The 21,275-nt window shown below is 41.1% G+C and overlaps 1 protein-coding gene across 1 annotated transcript in view; it reads right to left on the reverse strand.

Moving 5' to 3' along the window:
* EXD2 (exonuclease 3'-5' domain containing 2) overlaps positions 1-14,662 on the reverse strand; it is a 59,991-nt gene extending 45,329 nt beyond the window's left edge. Inside the window, exon 1 of the mRNA XM_040226212.1 lies at positions 14,469-14,662. The gene's annotated coding sequence lies outside the window, so the exon portion shown is untranslated. The remainder of the gene's footprint in view (positions 1-14,468) is intronic.
* Positions 14,663-21,275: the final 6,613 nt, after the last annotated feature.

The raw sequence follows: 21,275 nt of genomic DNA on the forward strand, positions 1-21,275 counted from the left end.
AAAAAGACAGAGCTGATCATAAAACTGTTTCCACCATGTAAGAAACATACAGGATTGCCATGGAAGATCACTCCCTACAAGAGTGTTCACCAATGAAAGAAAACAACACAAGATCCCAAACCCTAAAACCAATAAAAATAGCTCACAGAACCAGCAAAAAAAAAAAAAAAAAAGAAGAAAATCATATCTGAGATCTGAAAGAGACTTCAAAGTAACAATCAGGGAAATTCATGAAAATAAAATCTAAAGCATGAACAGGAGACAACAGAAAGTAGAATTTCTAGATACGAAAAACATTTGTTAAAATTTTTTTTAAAAACTCAATACTCAACAGTGGATCAGACAGAGAGAGAGGAAGAGTTACTGAACTGAAGATAAATCTGAGGAAGTCACTCAGAATGCATCACAAAGATAAAGAGATAAAAAAATATAAGAACAGACACAAAGGATGGACTGAGAAACTCAATATCCACAAAAGGAAGATTTGGAAGATGAAGGAGGTCAGATTTGGTACAGTTCTCTGAGTCCAAGTTGGATAAATTAAATATATCCACGAAAAGACTTGTATAAGCATATTCATAACAGCTTTATTAATAATAGACCCAAACTGGAAACAGCCCAAGTGGTACATCCATACAATGCAATGTTAATCAAGAATAAAAAGGAACTTATTACTAACACATGCAACCGGGATGAATCTCAAATAACCTTAGGCTGAGTGAAGGAAGACAGATATAAAAGAGATACCGTATAGTTCTATTTATATATAAAGAACATCTATTTATATATATTTCAGTTCAGTTCGGTCGCTCAATCGTGTCCGACTCTTTGCGACCCCATGAATCGCAGCACGCCACGCCTCCCTGTCCATCACCATCTCCAGGAGTTCACTCAGACTCACGTCCATTGAGTCCGTGATGCCATCCAGCCATCTCATCCTCTGTCGTCCCCTTCTCCTCCTGCCCCCAATCCCTCCCAGCATCAGAGTCTTTTCCAATGAGTCAACTCTTCACATGAGGTGGCCAAAGTACGGAGTTTCAGCTTTAGCATTCCTTCCAAAGAAATCCCAGGGTTGATCTCCTTCAGAATGGACTGGATGGATCTCCTTGCAGTCCAAGGGACTCTCAAGAGTCTTCTCCAAGATGATATGGGGTGGGAGGTGGGAGGGGAGTTCAGGATTGGGAACTCATGTACACCTGTGGCAGATTCATGTCAATGTATGGCAAAACCAATACAGTATTGTAAAGTAAAATAAAGTAAAAAAAAAGTCTTCTCCACCACCACAGTTCAAAAGCATCAATTCTTCGGCAGGCCTTCACAGTCCAACTCTCACATCCATACATGACCACTGGAAAAACCACAGCCTTGACTAGATGGACCTTAGTCGGCAAAGTAATGTCTCTGCTTTTGAATATACTATCTAGGTTGGTCATAACTTTTCTTCCAAGGAGTAAATGTCTTTTAATTTCATGGCTGCAGTCACCATCTGCAGTGATTTTGGAGCCCCCAAAAATAAAGTCTGATACTGTTTCCCCATTTATTTCTCATGAAGTGATGGGACCAGATGCCATGATCTTAGTTTTCTGAATGTTGAGCTTTAAGCCAACTTTTTCGCTCTCCACTTTCAGTTTCATCAAGAGGCTTTTTAGCTCCTCTTCACTTTCTGCCATAAGGGTGGTGTTATCTGCATATCTGAGGTGATTGATATTTCTCCCGGCAATCTTGATTCCAGCTTGTGTTTCTTCCAGTCCAGCGTTTCTCATGATGTACTCTGCATAGAAGTTAAATAAGCAGGGTGACAATATACAGCCTTGACGTACTCCTTTTCCTATTTGGAACCAGTCTGTTGTTCCATGTCCAGTTCGAACTGTTGCTTCCTGACCTGCAAACAGATTTCTCAAGAGGCAGGTCAGGTGGTCTGGTATTCCCATCTCTCTCAGAATTTTCCACAGTTTATTGTGATCCACACAGTCAAAGGCTTTGGCTTAGTCAAGAAAGCAGAAATAGATGTTTTTCTGGAACTCTCTTGCTTTTTCCATGATCCAGCGGATGCTGGCAATTTGATCTCTGGTTCCTCTGCCTTTTCTAAAACCAGTTTGAACATCAGGGATCACGGTTCACGTATTGCTGAAGCCTGGCTTGGAGAATTTTGAGCATGACTTTACTAGCACGTGAGATGAGTGCAATTGTGCGGTAGTTTGAGCATTCTTTTGCATTGCCTTTCTTTGGGATTGGAATGAAAACTGAGCTTTTCCAGTCCTGTGGCCACTGCTGAGTTTTCCAAATTTGCTGGCATATTGAGTGTAGCACTTTCACAGCATTATCTTTCAGGATTTGAAATAGCTTAACTGGAATTCCATCACCTCCACTAGCTTTGTTTGTAGTGATGCTTTCTAAGGCCCACTTGACTTCACATTCCAAGATGTCTGGCTCTAGATTAGTGATCAATTTAGAACAGCTAAAACTAATCTATGGTAGAAAAAAAATCTGAAAAATAGTTGCCTCTGAGAGAGGTGGGTACAGGGAAGAGACATTTAAGCTGTGCACTGAATGACAAAAATCGAGCCAGTTATGCCCAATTCCAGGGAAAAGCATTTCAGATATGAAGGAAATTTCTGAAATTGTGGTAAAGTTCTATATGTTGATGGAGGTGTGGGTTATAGAAGTGTATTCAATTTTTTAAACTTAGGGATATTTCTGATTTTTCTCCTGTTGGCTTGACTTATAAATTAATGACTGCTGGTTCATTCACTGTCTTATCTTTCCCACCAGAATGTAAACCCCATGAAAATAGGGACCTCAAATGCTCTTCACCTTAACTGGCTTCTTCATTTATATATAACTATCTCCAGCAATTAGTACAGAGCTGATAACAATAAATATTTACTGGATGAATAAAACAATTCAAGGTATTATACGCTAACATTTTAGGATGCTAAGTCACTTCAGTCGTGTCTGACTCTGTATGACCCCATAGACAGCAGCCCGCCAGGCTCCCCCATCCCTGGGATTCTCCAGGCAAGAACACTGGAGTGGGTTGCCATTTCCTTCTCCAATGCATGAAAGTGAAAAGTGAAAGTGAAGTCGCTCAGTCATGTCCGACTCTTAGCAACTCCATGGACTGCAGCCCACCAGGCTCCTCCATCCATGGGATTTTCCAGGCAAGAGTACTGGAGTGGGGTGCCATTGCCTTCTCTGTTGTTTTCTACAGAACTGGTCTAATTGTAAAACAATATTATACTTGAGACCAAAGATAGATATTTCTAATTCAATTATCAGACTACAAAACTGTTTATCCACATGAAACTAAAAAAAATGTCTTCCCTGATTGAGCTGTGATACTATAAACAAGCAGTATGGTTCAACACTGGGCTAGGAGTGAGAAAAATCAAATCTTGGGTTATAAATGGAATGTCTGTGTCCCTCTGAAATTCATGAGAAATCTCAAACTCCAACTGATGGTATTAGGAAGTAGGGCCTTCTGGAAGGTAAGTAGGATCAGATGAGGTCATGAGGGTGGAGCCCTAGTGAATAGGATTAGTGCCCGGAAAAAGAGACCTTGTTTCTCTCTGATCTCTGCCACTATGGATACAATAAGAAGTTGTTACCAGCCTGCAGCCCAGAAGACTCAACCATGCTGGCAATCTGATCTTGGACTTCCAGACTCCAAAACTGCCACCCAGTCTGTGGTATTCTATAAATTCAGACTAAGACACATCACTAAGGACTGGCTCTGGGATCCAAAGCTTTCAATGCTTCACCATCTTCAGTGACAAAGGATCTGCCATTCTTTTTAAAAAAACTGTATTAAAAATTATATAAAATAATTGCATAAAATAACTGTTATAAAACTGACAACAATGGTTACCTAAGGCAGTAGGGTTAAAATAGTTTTGATTTTTCAAATTCTGTACGAGTATGTATATATTCATAATTTTGTTGTCGTTGCTTTAGTCCCTAAATCACGTCCGACTCTTTTCCAACTCCAATTGGAAACACGTTTTTTTAAGTGGTGCTTTTTAGAGATAGGTTTCCCTGGTGGCTCAGACTGTAAAAATATCTGCCTGCAAAGAAGACTTGGGTCCAATCTCTGAGTTGGGAAGATCCTCTGGAGAAGGGCATGGCAACCCACACCAGCATTCTTGCCTGGAGACGTCCATGGACAGAGGAGACTGTCAGGCTACAGTCCACAGCATCGCAAAGAGCTGGGCATGACAGAGCGACTAACACTTCATTTTCACTTTTAGAGGCAGGCAAAGTAACTTTCCCACTTGACACTTAAGACTTATGACTATATTCCTGAAAGAAAGCTCATTTTAATGAATTAAACAATAAGTTAAAGGGTTCAGAGAGTAGCATAAGGTAGTGGATAAAAACATAAGCCCCAGAGTCAAACACCCTGGGCCTCTGCCACTTGCTAGCTATACTGTTGTTGTTGTTTTACTCAGTTGTGTCTGACTCTTTTGTGATCCCATGGACTGCCAGACTCCTCTGTACAAGGGATTTTTCAGGCAAGAATCCTGGAGAGTAGGTTTCCTTCTCCAGGAGGTCTTTCTGACCCAGGAATTGACCCCTCGCCTCCTGCATTAGCAGGCGGATTCTTTACCAGTGAGCTACCATGGAAGCCCCGGGGGCTACATAAACGGGCAATTGACTGAACTTCTCTAAGTCTCAGTTGCCTTATTAGTAAAATGAGAAGGACAGTACCTACCATGTCGGATTATTGTAAGGCTTAAGTAAGATGACAAAATAGCTTGACTCAGCATATTGGCTAGCACTTTAGAAGAAGTGAAGTGAAGTCGCTCAGTCGTGCCCGACTCTTTGCGACCCCATGGACAGTAGCTTGCACCAAGATCCTCCATCCATGGGATTTTCCAGGCAAGAGTACTGGAGTGGGTTGCCATTTCCTTCTCCAGGCTAGCACTTTAGAGTTCAATAAATGTTCAATATGACTACTACTGGGTTCTATAAACGACAGTAGTCTTATTAAAGGGAAACAAAGAACTATAGAGTTAAAATCTAAAAGCCAAATTCACACAGTTGAAGATTTCTTTCCTTCACAATCCTGACAGATCATGACCTGATCTCTACCTGAATACTTCCAGAAACAGAGTTCATTACCTTAAGAGGCAGTTTTTGTTGAAACATACTTGCATTCTGTAAAAGTTGCCTACATGGAAATTTTTCTCTTTGATGTTCAGTCTGGCCTCTGAAAATGACAAAAGTGTTTACTCTTTCCTAAGAGCTTGTGAATTATGTGAAGACAGCTCTTACAACTTCCCTTGGTACCTTCTACTTAATCCAATCAGTCTTCCTGTGACCTAGTTTACAGACCACTCGCCATTACGGCTAGATCCTTCTGAACAGCTCCAAGCTTGCCAATGTCTCTCTTAAAATGTGGCACCCAGGTCTGTATTCAATACTTCAGACATGGTCTAACTGGTGTCGACTACATTGGTACTATTACTTCCCAGGCTCTGGGCCCTATATTTTATTTATGCTGGATGAAATGATAGGTGTTTGAACAGCAGAATCACACTGATGATTCATACAGAGTTTGTGGTAAATAAAGTTCACTGAAATCATATTGAATTCCCCATTTTATATACTTGTATACTTCGCACTTAAATTCAAAATTTTACATTTCTTTCTTCTAAATTTCTTCTTGTATGTTTCAACCAAACATTTTATCCTTTGAGATTAATTTGGATTTAAAAATATATATATTTGTTCATTCATTTCTTGCACAAGGGCTTTCTCTAGTTGTTGAGAACAGGGGGAGAGTTGGGGCTACTCTCTTGTTGTGCAGCACAGGCTCTAGGGCATGGGGGCTTCAGAAGTTGTGGCCCACTGACTTAGCTGCCCAAGAGGGATCTTCCTGGAGCAGGGATCAAACCTGTGTCCCCTGCATTGGTAGGTAGATCCTTAACCACATATCCACCAGGGAAGCCCCTCAACTTGCATCTTGATTGTGCCTTCCCCTACAACTTACAAGTTTTTGCATAGAAAAGTGAATTTTTGTTTTCTGTGAAAATAACATCTTCTAACGTGTTTTTATTACTTAATTTTTCAAATGTATTTTTGTATTTCATACTACCTCCACGGTTAATAACGCTGAAATCAGGTTACATTAAAGCAGAATACTTAAAAAAAAAAAAAAAGAGCATTACTGATTTGCTTCCATTGAGAAGGGCTCCCTCAGACCTGGAATTCCCAAGGAGCCAGGCTCCCACTTATTTACCATCATGTGGAAAAGAAAATTCTAATAGGGAAACTGAAGGAGCAAGTAGGGTACCTCCATACGAAGGGACTCTTGGCAACATTCAAAACAGTTATTAATTCATTTTTATATGGAGAAATTTTGTAGGGTATTTTTCCCCCCCAGTCAAGGGATTCATTCAGTAAACATGTACACAACCCTTTCAATAAACCAAACACTGTGCCAGACTCTGGGTAAAAAGAGTTAAAAGGCCAATCTGCTTCCAAAAATGCAGGATTCAGAAAAGGAGACATGGGTATACTGAACAATTTGCAATATAGTGAGGTAACACAAACCACAGAAGCGCACACGAGTACAGGATGGCCAAGAAGAGGAGTGGGAATTATTAAGAGAAACACTTGCTGAGAGGGGTGAGACTGGTACTGGTGTTAAAAAAACAGCAAACCGGGGACTTTCCTGGGGTTCCAGTGGTTAAGAACACACCTTCCAATCCCAGGTCCTGGGACTCAGACCCCACATGCCTCAGGGCAACTAAGCCCTCACACCCAACTAGAGAAGTCTGCACGCTGCAACGGAGACCCAGCACAGCCAAAAAGAATAATAATAAATAAATATATTTCAAAAATTAAATTTTTTTTAAGTTTTATTAGTTTTATTTATGCTTATCTGTTTATGTATCCACCTGTGATACATTCATACACTCTAATGTCAAAGTGAAAGTGAAGTCGCTCAGTCGTGTCCGACTCTTTGCAACCCCGTGGACTGTAGCCTATCAGGCTCCTCCGTCCATGGGATTTTCCAGGCAAGAGTGCTGGAGTGGATTGCCATTTCCTTCTCCCCCGAAAAAAAAAATTTTAATGAGCTAGCACCCTCTAGGTGCACCAGGCAGAGAGAAGGGTACTCCAGGCAGAGGGAACAACAGCTCGTGCAAATCATGTTTGGGAACGCATGTACACCTGTGGTGGATTCATGTCAATCTATGCCAAAACCAATACAGAATTGTAAAGTAAAAATTAAAAATAAATTAAAAAAAAAAAAAACAGCTCGTGCAAAGATATGAAAGGCACGAAGCGTCATGGCACAAGTGGAAAAGTTCAAGCAAACAACATGCATAAGCACAAAATTCTGAATTTTAAAGACTGACTCTAAAAAAAAAAAAAAAAAGAAAGAAACTATCTTATTGATAATTTCCATATTGATTTTTTAAAAATATTTCTTTTTGGCCGTGCTGGGGCTAAGCTGCTGCACAGGCTTTTCTCTAGCTGTGTCGAGCAGGGGCTACTCTTCAATGCGGTGCGAGGGTTTCTCATCTCGGTGGCTTCTCTTGTTGCGGGGTACAGGCTCCAGGGCATTTGAGCTTCAGTAGTTGCAGCTCCTGGGTTCTAGAGCACAGGCTCCAAAGTTATGGCACACAGGCCTAGCTGCTCTGCAGCATGTAGGATCTTCCCGGACCAGGGATCGAACCCGTGTCTCCTCCACTGGCAGGTGGATTCTTCACCACTGAGCCACCAGGGAAGTTCCATATTGATTTTTAAGGTGACCTTTTATTTCATTGTAGTAAAACATACATAACACAAAATTTACATTTTAACATTTTTAAGAGTATCATTAAGTGGCATAACTGCATCCACAAGGTTATGCAATCATCACCACTATCCATTTCTTTCTCTTTTTTTTAAATTATTTATTTATTTGGCTGCATCACGTCTTAGTTGTGGCACATGGGCTTAGTGGCCCAGCAGCTTATGGGATCTTAGTTCCCCCACCAGGGATAAAACCTGTGTCCCCTGCATTGGCAGGCAGATTCCCAACCACTGAGCCACCAGGGAAGTAACATCCCTTTTTATTTCTAGAACTACTTCATCATCCCAAACAAACTCTGTACCATTAAACAGTAACTTCCCATTCCTCCCTCCCCAACCCTCGGTAACCTCTATTATATTTCCTGTCTCAAGTAATTCCATACTGTTTTTTTATATCTCACGTTGAAATGATAGTTTGGATCTACTGGGTTAAACAATACCTGTTAAAATTAAGTTCACCTGTTTCTTTTTATACTCTTACTGTGGCTAGTAGAAACCTTTAAATTATGTCTGGGGCTCACATGATATTTCAACTGGACAGCACTGTGCTAGAGCATAATGTATAAGTAAGGAGACAGAGAGGAATGATGCTAGAAGGAGGAGATACAGGTCAAGTCATCAGAAGCCCTATATTACCTGGTAAGATAAAACCTTATAGGTAATGGAGAGCGAATAACAGACTTAAAATCGCAGTGACAAGTTTAGGCTCATATTTCAAAGAACACTATGGTCACTGTGTATGTGCTAGATTGGATGAGGGCAAGGCCAGAGGCAGGCAGACCCATTAGATTAAGACTCACAATAGCAGAGCCAAGATGGGAAGAAGATTCAAATCAGGGCAGAAGAAGGCAGAATGGAAAAGAACACCAGTCCCTAACAGAACGCTGGGGTCGGAATAACCTGGATTAGTAAACAAGTCACAACTTTTACAACTTAGAATTTTGAAAGTGTGATGAATAGACAACTAATAGCTTCCTAAACCCATTATAAAAATATGAAGAAAATCTCATTCATAATAGAAATATACACTATTTTAAAACTACAAGCCACATGTTTTTAAATAAACATACACACACAAACATAAGTATAAACTCAACAAGAAATATGTAAGATCAACTGAACTGATCTGAACTGAATACGAAGAAACAAAGAAAACTTTACTGAAGATACAGAAGACTGGAAGAGCAGGGATATAACAGGTGTCACTTATAGAGCACGTTATCAAGTGCCAGGCTCTTTACACACATATGCCTATATATTTATGAATACATTACTCATCTAATCCTTTTTAACAATCCTCTACAGAAGGTACTATAATTACTGTATTTTTCTTTAATAAAGAAGAGAAGGTGTTTTATAGAAATACTCCAAATGTGCTCTAGAGCCCACACGCCACAACTAGAGAAGCCTGCATGTTGTAATGAAGACCCAACGCAGCCAAAACAAAAAAATAATTAATGTTGAAAAAAGAAATACTCAGAATAATGTAAATTAAATGCAAACTTAATTTAAAAAAATTTTTTAATGAATTGACTATCAAGAAAGTGAAAAAAAGCCACAGGATGGGAGAAAATATATTTGCATCATCAATCTCCTGAGGGCGTGTATCTAGAAGATATAAAAAACTGTTACACTTCAATAAAAAAAGAACAACCAATTTAAAACAGGCAAAGATATGAATAGACATTTCTTCAAAGAACATATACAAATGGCCAATAAACCCATGAAAAGATGCTCAACATCATTAGCTGTTAGGGAAATGCAAATCAAAACCACAATGAGATACCACTTCATACCCACTAGGATGGCTTTAATTAAAAAGACAGCTAATAAGTGCTGGTAATAATGTGGAGAAATTAGAATCCTCATATACTGTTGATGTTGACATAAAATGGTACAGCTGTTTGGAAAATAATCTGGCAGTTGCCCAAATGATTAAACATAGCATTGCCATATGACCCAGCAACTCCACTTCTAGGTATATATCCAAGAGGAATGAAAACACATGTCCACACAACAGGTCATAGCAGCATTATTCATAACAGCCAAAAGTGGAAACAACTCAAATGTCCATCAGCTGATGAACAGATAAATAAAATGGGGCATATCCATAATGTTATGTGATTCCCCCAAAAGATATGTTAATGTCCTAACTCCCACTACCTATGAAGGTGACTTTATTTGGAAATGGCCTCTGCATACCTAATTAAGTTAAAACAGGGTCCTGCTGGAGTGGAGTGGGCCTTTAATTCAATAACTGGTGTCCTTATACGAAGAGGAGAAAAGACTAAGACGGACTTTCACAAAGAGAGTTACAACGTGAAGATAGACACTCCGGGATGAAGGCCAGGTGAAGACAGAGGCAGGAGTTGGGAGTTACGCAGCTGCAAGCTAAGGAATGCCAAACAATGCCAAGGACTGCTGGCAATGTCAGAAGCTAGAAAGAGGCAGGAAAGGATTCCCCCGTAGAGACCTGAGAGAATGCACTCCTGCTGACAACTTGATTTTGGACTTTATAGCCTCCAGGGCTGTGAGAGAATATATCTGTTATTTTAAGCCATCCAGTTTTTTGTTATTTCAATACTGTAGCCCTAGGAGACAAATACACCACAGAATGGAATTTTATTCAGATAAAAAGGAATGGGTACTGACACATGTTGCCACATGGATGAACCTTGAAAACATTGTACCAAGTGAAAGAAGCCAATCACAAAATCGTACAAAAATTGTACAATTCCACTTATACAAGATACTTAGATCTATGAAGGCAGAAAGATTAGTGACTGTCTGCGGCTAGGGCTAGCAGCTTCCCTGATGGCTCAGATGGTAAAGAATCTGCCAGCAATGCAGAAGACCTGGGTTCGATCCCTGGGTCAGGAAGATCCCCTGGAGGAGGAAATGTCAACCCACTTCAGTATTCTTGTCTGGAGAATGCCATGGACAGAGGAGCCTGGTAGGCTACGGTCCATAGGGGCTGCAAAGAGTCGGACACAACTGAAGCGACTTAGCATGCACAGGGCTAGGATATTGGGGAATGGGCATTGATAACAGGTATGGGTTTCTTTGGGCTTCCCAGGTGGGTCAGTAAAGAGTCCACCTGCGATGAAGGAGCTGCAGAAGACATGGGTTTGATCTCTGGGTGGGAAACATCCCTCAAGAAGGGAATGGCAACCCACTCCAGTATTCTTGCCAGGATAATCCCATGGACAGAGGAGCCTGGCAGGCGCAACTGTCTTTGGGGGATGATAATGATGTCCAAAAATCAGGCTGTAGGGACTTCCCTGGTGGTCTAGTAGCTAACACTCTGCACTCTCAATGCAGGGGGCCATGGGTTGATCCCTGGTTGGGAAACTAGATACCACATGCTGCAACTAAGCCTGGCACAGCCAAATAAATAAACTTTTAAAAATAAAATAGGGTTATAGCAACAGCTGCTTAACTGGAAATATACTAAAAAATCACTGAATTGTGTACTTTAAAAAACAAATTATGTGAATTACATTTCAATAAGACCATCTTATTTTTTAAATGCAATTATTTTTGTATTAATTTTTATTGGAGTACAGGTGCTTTACAATGTGTTAGTTTCTTGTTGTAGAGCAAAGTGTATGTATGTATACATATGCCCACTCTTTCTTAAATTTCCTTTCCATTTTGTTGCAATCACCAAGTCATGTCTGACTTTTTTGGGACCCCATGAACTGTAGCCCGCCAGGCTCCTCTGTCCATGGGGTTTCCCACGCAAGAATACTGGAGCGGGTAGACATTTCCTTCTCCGGGGGATCTTCCCAATCTAGGAATCAAACCCAAGTCTCCTGCATTGGCAGGCTGATTTTTTACCACTGAGCCACCAGGGAAGCCCCCTCCTCCGCGCCCCACCACCGCTTCCCATTTAGGTCACCACAGTAAACTCACTTAAAAAAAGAAAAAACTACTTGACAAGCTGATTCTAAAATTAATCTGGGAAAGAAACTGTAAGACTACCCCCAAAACACTGATTAAATAATGAGTACATGAGCTGATAAAGTATGACTTCCAATAAAATAACAATAAAAAGAGTCATGAGAGACTACTTACCCTACTGCTGCTGCTGCTGCTAAGTCACTTTAGTCGTGTCCGACTCTTCCGACTCTATGTGACCCCATAGATGCCAGCCCACCAGGCTCCCCCGTCCCTGGGATTCTCCAGGCAAGAACACTGGAGTGGGTTGCCATTTCCTTCTCCAATGTATAAAAGTGAAAAGTGAAAGTGAAGTTGCTCAGTAGTGTCCACCCTTAGCGACCCCATGGACTGCAGCCCACCAGGCTCCTTCGTCCATGGGATTTTCCAGGCAAGAGTACTGGAGTGGGGTGCCATAGACTTACCCTACTAGATACCAAAGTATAATATATATTTAATGTAGAATGCTATGGCATTGGCCCAGCAAAATAGAAAATTCGGACATAGGACAGAAGAGCTTACAGAAAATACACTGTGTGGGTGAGACATTAGTACGTGATAAATGTGGTATTTTAGATTAACAGGTCAAGGATGGACTGATATTCAGAGTGACACTGCTTGGAAAACAAGAAAAAGGCACACACCATTATTCTCTCTCTCTCTCTCTCTGACACACACAGAAAGGAATTAGAGAAAAAGTCTTAACATGTAACAAATTACAGGAGAAAACATGGTGGTAAGAGAAAACATGGCCTCAGGGTAGCACAGGGTTTTTCAACCTCAGCACTACTGACATTTTAGGCCAGAAAAATTCTTTGCTTAAGGGCTTTCCTGAGCACTGAAGGGTGTTTAGCAGCATCCCTGGCTTCTACCCACTGGATGACAACCAAAAATGTCATACATCTCATGACATTGCCAAGTGGCTCCCAGAAAGCAAAACAGCTCCCATTTGAGAACCACTGAGATTAGGAATGAAAGCCCACTAAATACACAAAGTAAAAGACTGATACATTTAAACACAGAATTTACAACTTTGATTCTACAAAGATGCCACATGGTTAAGAGATAAGAAACAACTTCAAAATGTTGGGAATAAATATTTCAAATGTATATGAATGACAAAAGATTAATATATAAAACATTACCATATATAACCAGACAACCCAAAGGAAATGAGGCATTTCTCAAAAGAGGAAGGAATACAAATAGTCAACGATCATGAAAAGATGCTCAATCTCACCAATAACCAGGGAAGTACAAATTAAAACACCAAATTAGAGTCATTTCCCACACATCAGATTGGCAAAAGCAAAAAAGGCGGACACCATCAAATGTTTAAAAGAGCTGGGAAAGCAGAGATTATTATACACTGCTGGTGGGCAGTTTGGCATTAAATATCCACACCCTCCCACCCAGCAATTCCACCTGCAGGTTTCTATCTTTGAGAAATGCTCACTCAAGCTCACAGACGCTGTGGGAGGATGTTCTCTGCCGCACTGTGCCTAAGACGGAAAAACTAAGCAACCTATGGAATCTCACATATTATGGGATTGTAACATGTTCTGGAATTTACAGAGCGAGAACAAATATGGCAGATGTCTACATATTAAGCAAGAAAAAGTTCCAAGACCCATTTTTAAGCACAAGTTTAGTTGTTGAAGAGGTACAATATACCACGTTGGTAAAAGTTCAACCCAAAATTTTACACACCTATCTGTACAAACACATATCAATAAATGTAAACAAAAAAAAAATAGAAAAAACATGCCAAACTGATAACAGTTTTTACCTTGGGGAAAAGATTAAAAAAGAAAAGATGGAGATGGAAAGCAGTCAAAGAGGATCTATTTTGTGTAAATGACATGGGCTACATGATACGGGCTACAGCTAAAATAAATATAAAAGAATAAATACATTTTTTAAAAGCAAACTCAACTTGGCCAAAATTCATAATTCCTTCCCTTCTCTTAAGTAACTCTTTTTCTCTCAAACTTCGCAACTTTGATATTACAAAACCTTTCAGTGCAGTTCTACGGTGTTAGTGTTTTCAAAAAATGAGTGCCTAAGGGAGTTTGTGTCCATTAATATATCAAAAGCTTGTAAAAGTTTATGTTTCGTTTATATTTTAACAAGCATGTATCAATTCTGTAATAAATCAACATTACGGTTCTAGTCCTGATCTATATTCCAGGGTTGCGAAAAGAAAAAGAGGTGCCTCCCAACAAGGTCCATAGCAGCGGGTGTGGTCTGGGAAGAAAGAGGTGGTAACAATGGGGGCGGGCGTAGGTCCCCACGAATCGAGGGCACGAAACTCTTATCTGTGGACGCGTGCAACACGCAGCGCCTAAGGAGCTGCCAGATGTTGCGAGCGGTGCTTCCTTTGTAGCTAAATGGGTCAAGAAGCCAGGAAGGTTTGGTAGGTACTCCTTAAGGAGAGCAGCCGCGGGTCCGAGGAGGCGGCCCCAGAAGCCACCGGGAGCCAGCGATCGAGGTGGCAGCCCCCGCGGCGCGCCTAGGTGCTGAACTGCCCCCGCCACCGGCGAGGAAGGCGGGGAGAGGGGCAGGGCCAAGTCGCTCGGGGACAACGAGGTCCCCGCAATCATTCGCCCCCGCGCACGGTGACCTCGCCAGCAATCTTGAGCCCCCTCCTCAGTCCGCACGGAAAACCGCCTCCACCATTCCACAGACCCGGAGAGCAGCTTCGCCGGCCGCCGAGCCTCACTTACCTGCGGCCCTGGACCCGACCCGAACACCTGCGGCACCCCACGCTGAAGATCTGGAACCTCTGTGACCACCTGCGCGCACCCACCCGAATCCTCTAGGACGGAAACCACTTCCGGTTCCGTGACGTAATCCGAGCAGGGGTGTACAAGTGGGCGACGCCATCTTGTACGGAAGCTGCTGGGGCCGCTGGGGCCTTACCAGTTTCTCCAGTGCTGAACAAAAGCTCTGTTAAAATCGGAAAAGCGCCCTCAGTATCCCCCCCCCAAAAAATCGGAAAAGCTTAACATCTTTTCGGATAAGTGGTGCCTTTCTTTTTTTTCTGGGTGATATTTTTGTTTGTCTTGGTTTTAAGGAAAGAAGCCTCTGTAACCGTCACAAATGCAATATGGGATTTGTAACTAACTGTCCTTACTAATTGGAGAAGGCAATGGCACCCCACTCCAGTACTCTTGCCTGGAAAATCCCATGGACAGAGGAGCCTGGTGGGCTGCCGTCTATGGGGTCGCACAGAGTCGGACACAACTGAAGCGACTTAGCAGCAGCAGCAGCAGTCCTTACTAATTAGCTAGGGTGGTGTTTCTCCACCGCACTGATTTTCTTCGTTGTTAAATGAGGAAGGTAAACAGAAGAGACACTTGTTTAAATAATACATTCCTCATTCAGTTCAGTTCAGTCGCTCATGAATCACAGCATGCCGGGCCTCCCTGTTCATCACCAACTCCCGGAATTCACTCAGACTTGCGTCCATCGAGTCAGTGATGCCATCCAGCCATCTCATCCTCTGTCGTCCCCTTCTCCTCCTGCCCTCAAGCCCTCCCAGCATCAGAGTCTTTTCCAATGAGTCAACTCTTCGCACGAGGTGGCCAAAGTACTGGAGATTCAGCTTTAGCATCTTTCCTTCCAAAGAAATCCCAGGGCTGATCTCCTTCAGAATGGACTGGTCGGATCTCCTTGCAGTCCAAGGGACTCTCAAGAAGTCTTCTCCAACACCACAGTTCAAAAGCATCAATTCTTTGGTTGCTCAGCTTTCTTCACAGTCCAACTCTCACATCCATACATGACCACAGGAAAAACCACAGTCTTGACTAGACGGACCTTAGTCAGCAAAGTAATGTCTCTGCTTTTCAATATGCTATCTAGGTTGATCATAACTTTTTTCCAAGGAGTAAGCGTCTTAATTTCATGCCTGCAGTCACCTTCAGTGATTTTGGAGCCCCCAAAGTCTGACACTGTTTCTACTGTTTTCCCATCTATTTCCCATGAAGTGATGGGACCGGATGCCATGATCTTTGTTTTCTGAATGTTGAGCTTTAAGCCAATTTTTTCGCTCTCCTCTTTCACTTTCATCAGGAGGCTTTTTAGCTCCTCTTCACTTTCTGCCATAAGGGTGGTGTCATTTGCATATCTGAGGTGATTGATATTTCTCCCGGCAATCTTGATTCCAGCTTGTGTTTCTTCCAGCCCAGCGTTTCTCATGATGTACTCTGCATATAAGTTAAATAAGCAGGGTGACAATATACAGCCCTGATGTACTCCTTTTCCTATTTGGAACCAGTCTGTTGTTCCATTAGAAGTGCCTTTTATACTATATCCATTATAATACCTATGCCATCTTTTATAACAAGAACAATACCTTCCGTTTGTATTTAAAAACTTTCATCCAGTCTTTATCAGTAACTGTCGTTTATGAGGCACCTTATGTGTGCTATGTGCTGTTGCTTTGTCCTAGACTGTGTAAAATAGAAATGAGATGTGCATAAGCAATGTAAGGGATAATAATAGCTGCCATTTGGGGACTCTGTGCTAATAGTATGCTAGGAACTTTGCAAAACGTTTTACATATTTTATCTCATTTAATCCTCATAATCTCATGAGACAGTACTATTATTAGTGCCATTTTACATAATGTAGAGAAAGGTTAAATAAATTTCTCAAGATAATTCAGCAAGTAAGAATTGGAGCTGGGAATCAAAACAGTATATCTGATTGCAAAGCTTGTTGCCCTCATCGCTACATCGTTTGGCTTCCAGCACAGGAGAAAAGGTGCTAAGTTCCATTAGGTAATTATCCATTAAGGGAAATCTTCTGGCAGATATACAGCATTAACCCTCTGCATTTTCATCTGCTCCATCCTAAAACACCTAAAAAACAAAAAAGTAAAGGGGAAATGCAAATTAAAACCTCAGAGAAGGACTTCTTGGGTGGTTCAGTGATTAGGAATCTGTATTGCAATTCAAGGGTTGTGGTCCACCCAGTTTTGGGGACTAAGATCCCACATGCCATGGAGCAAGCCCTCGCACCACAACTAGAGCCCACATGCCACAATGAAAGATCTGGCATGTGGCGACAAAGATCCCACAAATAACATATTTTTTAAAAAACCTCAGTGAGACACTGTTATGCACCCACATACATGCATGCATACTCAGCCATTCAGTTGTGTCTGTTTGTGACCCCCATGACCTGTAGCCCGCCAGGCTCCTCTGACCGTGGGGTTCTCCGGGCAAGAAAACTGGAGTGGGTTGCCCTACACTCCTCCCGGGGATCGTCCCCACCAGGAATTGAACCCATGTTTATTAAGTCTCCTGCTTTGACAGGTGGGTTCTTTACCACTAGCACCACCTGGGAAGCCCTTACATACCCACCAGAAAGGGTAAAATGAAAAAGAGAGAAAATACAAAGGACTGGCAAGACTGTGGAGCAACCAGAACTCTCAGGCTACTGCTGCTGCTAAGTCGCTTCAGTCGTGTCCAACTCTGTGTGACCCCATAGACGGCAGCCCACCAGGCTCCCCTGTCCCTGGGATTCTCCAGGCAAGAACACTGGAGTGGGTTGCCATTTCCTTCTCCAGTGCATGAAAGTGAAAAGTGAAAGTGAAGTCGCTCAGTCGTGTCCGACTCTTAGCGATCCCATGGACTGCAACATACCAGGCTCCTCCACCCATGGGATTTTCCAGGCAAGAGTACTGGAGTGGGGTGCCATTGCCTTCTCTCTCAGGCTACTGAAGGGAACATAAATTGGCCCAATCATTTTGTTAAACTCTTTGGCAGGATCAGCGAAAGCTGAAGCTATGCATAGCCAAAGATGTGTACATATGTTCACTTAAAGGACATGGACAAAAAAAGCTTATGCTTATACTTAGTAATAGCACTAAATTGGAAACTATGCAAATATCCATGCTGTTAGAAGTCAATGTGTAACCAAAGCAGGACCTTATTGGGCCTTCCAAGGACAGACCTCTTGTTCCCCATGTTCTCCGCCTGCCTCTGGTCTGTAGAAAAACTTTAGCCTTCTACACTTTACCTGAATTCTAAAGAATAAAATTAATCAGAAGTGAGAAAATGCAGAAAGAAGGGGAAACACTCAAGCAAGACAAACTAATAATAGTTTAGCCATTAAACAAAGTCAAGGACCTTTAGTTACTCCTCAAGGGAGGAGGAGAAGGGGGCGACAGAGGGTGAGATGGTTGGATGGCATCACTGACTCAATAGACATGAGTCTGGGCAAACTCCAAGAGATAGTGAAGGTCTCAGAAGCCTGGCGTGCTGCGGTCAATGGGGTCTCAAAGAGTCGGACATGACTTAGAAACTGGACAACAAAGGTTATAGATAATATTCTAAGCTATGTCCTTTGGGCTATTTTGCAGATACCAAAACCCTAGCAGGTAAAGAAGTTAACTATATGCTGTTATAAGCATTAGATCCCAGACCAGTTGTAAAAGAAGGTTGATAATGTTGACTCCTGATTACGTCATCACGAAGCAATCAAAAGAATGTCCACGAGATGATCATGCACCGCCCCCCGCAACCTCTCTCCCTCATCCCCGTCTTTAAAAACTCTTCTCTGAAAGCCATCGGAGTTCAGATCTTCTGAGTCCTAGCTGCCTAGATTCCTTGGCTTGGGGCGCTGCGCTTGGCTCCTCTACAAGCCTGTGTCAGCACATTCACTTTACCGTGCACAGGCGAGTGGACAGAAGTTTCTTTTGGTAACAAATGTAGCAATTACTCTTAGTGGAGTAACGACTCTGGAAGAGAACCTGGGAGCTTCTTGCTAATAACGTTCTGTTTCTTAATCTGAGTGCTGATTTACATGTGTGTTCAGGTTGCATGTTTGTGGACACTTTTCTGAAGGCATTTATACTTCAATAAAAAGTGGGGCTTTTGTGTGGGGGGGGCGGGGGGCTTTTATTTAGAATGAAGGTAAAGGAATGAAAAGTTTTTAAGACTGAAGAAGAAAAAGAACAGGAGAGCAGAAAAATATCGGTATAATTTTAAAAGACAGAAATTAGAATGGAAGGATACATCATTTGAAGGATCCCATAATAAGCTATCTATATCCATAAGCAATCACCTTACATTTAAGGTCCAGTCAACAAGCTCCATCTGTGCATAAATAATTTCCAATCAACTTGTTAGTATCTCACTCTTTGTTTTAGTTCCTTTGGACTGTAATTAAAAATTAACTATTGACTGTGCTAAGTTGCTTCAGTTGTGTCTGACTCTTTGCCCCTCTACTGACCCCAGACTCCTCTGTCCAAGGGATTCTCCAGGCAAGAATACTGGAGTGAGTTGCCATTTCCTCCTCCAGGGGATCTTCCTGACTCAGGGATTGAACCCAGGTCTCCTGCATTGCAGGCAATTCTTTACTGTCTGAGCCACCAAGGAAGCACCTATTGGATGGGCAGCTTATAAACAACAGAAATTTACTTCTCACAGTTCCGGAGGCTGAAAAGTCCATGATCGAGGTGACAACAGATTTATTGTCTGGTGAATGCCTACTTCCTGTTTTATAGACCAGGACCAGACTGTGTCCTCACTTGGCCTAAGAGATAAGGAGCTCTCTTGGGTCTCCCTTATTAGGTACTAATCCTACTGATGGTGACTCCACCCTATGTTCTAGTCATTTCCCAAAGGCCTCCCCTTCCTGATACCATTACGTTGGGAGATAGTTTTCAACATATGAATTTTCAAAGGACACAAAACATTCAGCCTACAGCACACTTAAATATGAAAAAACATCTAAGACACACAGTAATTGCAGGCAGATTCTTCATTGTCTGAGCCACCAGGAAAAGGAATATGTATAGAACTCTTGCACCCAGCATTTTGAGAGAGCACATACTTTAAAAACAAAGAAGATTTAAGAAAATTAATTTTGATTTAGGTCATTGAACAGCTTTATACATATTGAAAAAAATGCTGTAAAGAATCTTTTAGTAAAATATTTTTAAAATTCTCCAAATATATGGAGTTTTAAAAATAATCATTTTTGTATTGTTTTTAACTTAATTATAATGTGGTCGGAGAATACAGCTCTCATTCTCTGACCACAGAGAAAAATGCTGTAAAAAATCTTTTAGTAAGATTTTTATTTTATTTTTTTATTTTTTATTTTTTTAGTAAGATTTTTTAAAAATTCTCCAAATATGTGCTAGTGCTAGGCCACTTCAGTCATGTCTGACTCTTTGCAACCCCATGGACAATAGCCTGCCAGGCTTCCTATGTCCATAGAATTTTCCAGGAAAGAATACTGGAGTGGGTAGCCATTCCCTTTTCCAGAGGATCTTCCAGACCCAGAGATTGAACCTAGGTCTCCCATGTTGCAGGCAGATTCTTTACTGTCTGAGATTCCCTGACCACATCACACTTAAGTTAAAAATCAATAGTAAAATAATTATTTTTAAAAACTCCATATATTTGGAGAATTTTTTAGAAACCTTAAAGTTATAAGAAGAAATCCCAATTAAAAATATATAATATTAGATTTGAGAAGTAAAAAAAATGCTCTACATATTTAGAAAATTTACACAATACATGTAAACAGATAACATGCTTTTTACACTAGAAAATAAGAAATACTGAAAATCAATTATATAAGTGACCAGCTAATACATTAGAAAGAAACAAGAGAATAAATTCAAAGTACTAGAAGGAAGAGGATAACAAAATCAGAGAATAAATTAGTAAAATAGAAAAAGACGGGATTCATATGGCCAACAAAACTAAGATTAGATCTTTGAAAGTGAAAGTCACTCAGTTGTGTCTGACTTTTTGTGACCCCATGGACTATACAGTCCCTGGAATTCTCCGGGCCAGAATACTGGAGTGGGTTGCCTTTCCTTTCTCCAGGGGATCTTCCCAACCCAGGGATCAAACCCAGGTCTCGCGTATTGCGAGGAAGATTCTTTACCAGCTGAGCCACAAGGGAAGCCCAGATCTTTGAAAACACTAGCGAAAAAAGTTCTGTGAGTCTGATCCAGATAAAAGAGAAATAGCAACAAATAAATAATGTTAGGACTAGAAGGGGAAACATAACAAAGTACAACAGAGATACAAGAAATTAGAAAATATAATGAACTTTATTTCAAAAATGTTTTAGACAAGAGAATGAAAAGACAAGTCACAGACTTGGAGGAAATCTCAGCAAAATACATGTTTAATAAAGGACTGTTATCCAGAATATAGAGAGAACTTTTGAAATCCAATAACCCAGTTAAAAAGTGAGCAAAAGATCTAAATAGACATCTCAAAGAAGTTATATGATGTCCAAGTAAACATATGAAAAGATTATCAACTTTACCTGTTGTTTGGGAATTGTAAATTGAAACAACAATGAGATACCAGTACTTCATTGAATCACTAAATTATATTAGAATGGCTAAAATCCAAACACTACAACAGCAAGTAATTTTGAGGATACCCAGCAACAGTAACTCTCATTCATTGCCGGCTGGAATGCAAAATAGTACAGTTCCTTCTGAAGATAATTAGTCAGTTTCTTAACAAAGTTAAACATAGTTTTGCCACTCA

Source organism: Oryx dammah, unplaced genomic scaffold, assembly GCF_014754425.2.
Source record: "Oryx dammah isolate SB20612 unplaced genomic scaffold, SCBI_Odam_1.1 HiC_scaffold_26, whole genome shotgun sequence".
NCBI lineage: Eukaryota > Metazoa > Chordata > Mammalia > Artiodactyla > Bovidae > Oryx > Oryx dammah.